Raw genomic sequence first — 6,000 nt, 5'->3', positions numbered from 1 at the left:
GCCTGACAGAAGGATATCGCTTGTGATTGAAATGGTTCAGGTGAAGTGACAGGTGATAATACAAAGCAGAGCCATTCTCAGAGATTCTCAAAAAAGGGTGTTTTTTTGTCATGTTTGCTATATGGCAGTCAGGAGTTTAAAGCAAGCAAACAAACAAACAAACAAAAATGACAACAAAACCTCACGTTCATGCACTGTTAGCACAAGGAGGACTGAAAAAGTTTAGTGGTTATATAGTGTGTATGGCTATTCATTTTTTTTTCCCTCCAGTATGAATACACTGGACAAGGCAGCCCTGACACTCATTTGAGACATGAGGCACAGTTCTGCCACTTGTATTCACATTGAACTTAGGAGGAAGAGTTCACAAGACAGAAGGAACAAGTTGCCTATTGCCTGGAAGGGAATGAAAGGACATCATTCTGCCCAGCCAGATGCCAGTTGAGAGAAGAATATGTTGTCTCTACGTAAATGAATTTCTTGAGTAAATATCAAGGAGAAATAGGAAATGTGTAAGTTGGGAGACACATCTGAAATGATGACTGCAGTTGGCTTATGAGCAAGTTTGGACGGGAAATTGGTAGAAACTTCCCATTTTAAGAATAAAGTGCACCATAGATATGAAGTCAGCATTCACCTAAACAGTAATGGCCAACTCAAATCCCCCACAAGAAAGCAGTGGACAAACCAGAACACTAACAAACATGTTGGGGTCTAGAGTCAAATAGATATACCTAACTTTACTATGCCTAAACATCTGAGGGATTGCTTTTAGAGGCTGAGGGCTTGTACCCCATTTCCAATCACTTTCTCTGTGCCCCCTTCCCCAGAGAAGGAAGCTGCTTGGCTTCCCTGCCCTCTGATTCAGCTGCCCGCTGAGGCTGCCCGCCCCTCAGCACCTCTAAGCAGCAGCACCTTCACGTCTCCTCCTGCACCAGCAGCACATCAGCGCCTCTTGTTCCAGCAGCAGGACATCGGCGTCTCCCATTGCACCATGCAGACCTCCACGCCTCGAGTGCCACCAGCAGTACTCAATGCGAGCTGGACGCTCAGGGCACTTATGGCCACCCACCTTTGTGAGGTCAAAGGCTGACAGTGACTCTCTGCTGACCTCACACGGCTCTCGGGCGCCCCGATGGCAGAGGTTACGGCGCTAAGCTGACTGCCAGGAGAAAAGGCTGACATGAAATGGCTGCTCCACAATGCCAGGAGCAAGGTCTGCTGGAATGGGGGTTCGGAGGGGAGCTCGGCCTTGGGCCTGGGAACTGTGCCTGGGAGCCAGGGACGTCCTTGGTGTGCAGCTGGACACCTGGGCCTGAGAAAGCAAGGTTTCTTTAGAGAGAATTGGAAGCATCGTCACCTAGTGGCTGTGTCAGGGGGACGAGAGAAATGCACAGCATCTCTTGGTTCCCTGAAGTGCACGTGTCCTACGCCCTTGGATGTCTCCATGATAGAAAAAGGGACTGATTTTTACCCAAAACAGAGCTCCTTTCTCTCGGGAGCTTCTCATGCTGCGTGTCCTCCTCTCTTTCTTGTATTTGGCTATGACTTTAGGCTTGTTCTTGCTACTCCTTAAGCAGACTGAAGCTTCCCCGGAACATCACATTAACTGCTTTTCACTACCTCTAAGTGCCTTTCCTCCGCTTCTCATCTAATTAATTAGTGCTATCCTCTTCACGCCTGCTACAGAGGTATCTTTCCTACCTGGTACAAGCTAGAAGAGCTTAGCAGCATCCATACGTCTCTTTCCTTTAGTCCTCACAGTAGACTTGCTCGAGGTAATTTGTGTTGAGCAGTAATCAAGAGAAAGTGTCACCAAGCCAAGGCTGCATTTGCTTGTGTCTTATGGAATCCCTGCAGCTGTGTCCCCTCCCAGCTTCCTGTGTGCCCCAAGCATCCTCGCTTGCAGGGCAGTAGAAGATGCAGAAAAGTCCTGGCCTTAGTGGAAGCACTGCCCTGCAAGAGCTAAGACATCCCTCTTAGCAGCTCACTGTAGCCCCGAAATCCCAAAAAACGGCACGTGCCAGCTACTGGGAAGGAAATGAACTCTGTCATTGTGATATACCCGCTCAAGGCCCTGCTCTTTGGCCCAGGTGTCTATGAGGTGGTTTTGGAAATGAATCCTGTTGCGTGACTCCGTTCTTTCTGGGTGCTACTTTTCAGTTTAAAGCGGTTACTCCTTGTCCTGTCACTCCAGGCCCTGATAAAGACTCCCTCCCCAGCTTTCCTACAGGTTGCCTTTAAGTACAGGAAGGCTCTCCCTGGTGTCGCAGTAAGCTCACCTGTTACCCAGGTGTCACAGTTATTTCCTGTGATAGGAATAATGACCAGGGTTAATCTATTGCAGGTGATTTCATACAATTATAGAAAAGCTTTTGTTGGAAAGCACCTTAGAGGTCTCCAGATCACCCGCGTACTTCAAGCAGGGCCATTTTTAAAGCCCTGTCATATTGCTCAGGGGCTTGTACAGTCAAATTTTGAATGGCCCCAGCAAGAGACCCTACACTCTCACTGTGTCCCTTTGCCAGTGCCTAGGCAGAGTGTGCTTCCCCTGCTGGTCCTGGTGAGATGAACTGATACAAGTTTTGAGAAAACAGAAGTTTATGCTACTGCATGAAGTACCCTTTGTAACATTTTTTTTTTTAACCTTTACTGTTTCATATCTGAAATTTGAAATTCATCAGGGAACTCAGCCTGGCACACAGTAAAACTGATGGCAGATACTTCACAATATTATTCGAATTTCACGTAAACAGAACAGACTAGCAACTTACTTAGGAGAAGTAATACGATTTCAGAAATATTCAAAACCAAAGGCATTCCAAACTAAGTTTAAGTTCAGAGGAAATCCAAAGGAAAAACTAATTTTGAAACTAATAATCAGAGAACATAATCTTCTACAAACGATAGATTTTCCTCCTGTATTGGGTAATTTTGATCTGTCTTTAATGATCATCTAGACATGGCTTTGACACTGAGTATTTTGCTTTGCCACTGCATTAAGTCTTCTTCTCATGTGTGGTAAATGTCCTGCTCTCATGGGATGGGCCTAGGAGACATACGCACTGTGTCTCATGATGCTTGGCTATCATCTTAAATCTGTGAGAAGAGGAAAGGTCTCGCTGCTTCCTGAACAGGGAATTGGATGTCTGCAGTTGAGAACCCTCTGTCTAATCTAGAAACGTGAAGGAAGGAGTTTGCTGGATTGCAAGTGACAGTGAAGAAAGCCACAGATGACATATCAAACTGATTAAAATGTTATTTAGCTCAGGGCATGGCTAATGATGTGGAGCTGGAATAGTTTGACGATTGTAATTACACTCACTATCATTGTTATTTGTTTACAGGATGGTAATGCCTAAAGGTCCCGCTGGAGCCTGAAACAAGGTTGTGCTGGGTGCTGCACGTGCATATATCAGTGGCGATTTGAGAGCTAGTGATACAAACAGACAAAACAGAGATTGAAAGGAGAAACAGAGGGATAGAGAGAAGAAGATCTCCCTGCAGGTCATTTAGGGGAACCAGCCATGAGTACAGTGCATCCAGGTCTCCAGTGCTCTGCTGGCCCAGCCAGATGAATGGAAAACATTGCAGCTTTGGAAAAATAGTGTTTCTTCTAATTCTTTGGCCACAGTTTTGATGTTTTAGGACTGCTTTTTTTTTTTTTTTTTTTCCTTCCTTTTTTTCTTTTCCCCATTTGTGCTAGAAAAGGTGAACTTTTCAAATACCTATTCTGAATTAAAATATCGTTTTCATTGTTATGTTTCTGTTTTGTTGGCACTATTCATAATGACTTCTACCCTTCAGTGGCAGCAAAAGCTTATCATACCGTACAATTGGAAAGATCACAGAAAACTTCAGAGCTTTTGAAGAAAGGTGAGGAAAATCCATTCCCTGTTCTAGGCAGAGAGAGTGGCTGATTTCCAGAAAGGTAAATGGGCAGGATAAGGCCACTTCATGTTCACTGATGGCCAGTTGTACGGACTGTGAAGATAATGGACTACCAGCACAAGAGACGGTGCCAATAATCTAATCCAATCCAATCTATTTCAAGTGGTAGAGACCTGATACTCTATGACAATGTGAGGAAGACCTAACTGTCAGGCAAACTTTGAGATGATCATGTTCAGGATCTAAAACTGTTATGACAAGTGTCAACACAGGAAGGGTGAAACAAAGGCATGAATGTCATACAAGTACTGATAAATCTCAGGAAGGCTGGAAACCAAGGCAAATGGATGGAATAAGATGGTGCTTTGTGTTAGCAAGAAGCAGAGGATGGAGAAATTAAATGTTATGGGTCAGCAAAAGAGTGGTTTTGTGCAAATCACTGCTAAAGATAGACAGCCTTGCTAGCCTGCTCTTTGCTCTTAGCTCCAGTCTAATAGTGAATTATCTCTGTACAGTTATCAGACACGTAAACAATAATGGGAATTATGGGAGACTTTAACTTCCCAGCAAAAGATTGAAAGATAATTACCACTTATGTTCATAGAGGTATACTATGTGATGGATTTCTTCCCAAAAGTGAAAAAATATAAGACCATTTTAGACTTGGCTCCTGTATGGGTTTAAATGTAGTAAAATTTGAATAAAGTGTGATCATGAGCTGACTTTTCTCATTTTACATTTCACGACAGACAAAACCAGGTTTAGAATGAAGGTTTTGAGGCTTAGAAATGCAAACTTTGAAATCTAAGGAAATGAATAATTGAGTCTGACTAAGCAGCTCTGGGACTTGAGTGCAGAGAAGGCATAGTTAAAATTCAAAATTCAAAGAGGAAAAAAGCGATGAGAAAAGGCATGTTTCAGAGGTTAAAAACTGCAGAAATAAAGTAAGAATGACCAAAAACCTCCTTCACATAGGAAATTAAACAATAATAGTAAGTGGTACTTAAGCCACAGAAACCAGGGGGAACAAAGAGAACAAATTAGGACAGTTGCACGCTTGAGGCAAAAATAGATCAAAAGTTACTGATGTCTCAAATGCTGCAAATCTTATTTCCTGCATCTAACAGCAACAACAATGTGATATTAAGGGCAGTGACAGGACTCCCATTGAAAAGGAGGGTAGGGCACTAGGCGCAACATCATCTGAGGTGAAATAACAATCTATAGCGATTCAAGTGAAAAATGAAAAGCTGATATCTACCTAGCCTATTAACAGCATTGGCACACAGAACAACAAGTCAAGTAGGAAAAATGCATAACAATTGTGCAAATCAGGGATAGTCCCCAGAATGGGAGAGTAACAAATACACCTCTGTCCAGAAGAGGGTAAAGAGTCATCCAGACAAGTGTGGGCCTGTTAGTTTGACATCAACACCATGCAAAGTTTTGGAGCAAGAACAGCTAAGACCAGGGAAGGAGGGGGTAATGTGTAATTTACAAAATAATTTATCAGAGCTAAATTGTTTCCAGATAATTTAATAGCTTTCCTTTCTAGGACCAGTTCTTCCCTACACAGGGGATGAATTACATCTATTTCACTTTCTGTGAGCTTCTGATACATTATCTACGGATTTGGGCTTTGGGGCTGCAAGTGAATAAAGGGAATTTACAATTGTTCACACTGAAGAGGGACTTACCAGCAAAGGAGTCGTTACCTATGGTAATTCTCAGAGACAGTTCTGAAACTGCAGCTGCTAAGGAGGCAAAGACTCATGGAGAAATGTAGGCTGGAAGGGACCTCTGAAAACCCAACCTCCTATTCAGGGCAGAGCTGACTTCAAAGTTAGATATGTTCGGTATGGACATGGTGGCTGAAGATTAAAAATTACACATGAGCTTTGAGATTTGCAGGGGACATAAGGTTGGGAAGTACTACCAAGCCTGACAGAAGGATATCGCTTGTGATTGAAATGGTTCAGGTGAAGTGACAGGTGATAATACAAAGCAGAGCCATTCTCAGAGATTCTCAAAAAAGGGTGTTTTTTTGTCATGTTTGCTATATGGCAGTCAGGAGTTTAAAGCAAGCAAACAAACAAACAAACAAAAATG

The sequence above is a fragment of the Anser cygnoides genome, chromosome 23 (assembly GCF_040182565.1).
Source record: "Anser cygnoides isolate HZ-2024a breed goose chromosome 23, Taihu_goose_T2T_genome, whole genome shotgun sequence".
NCBI lineage: Eukaryota > Metazoa > Chordata > Aves > Anseriformes > Anatidae > Anser > Anser cygnoides.
The sequence above is the reverse complement of the archived record's forward strand: the minus strand, read 5'-3'. Positions refer to the sequence as shown.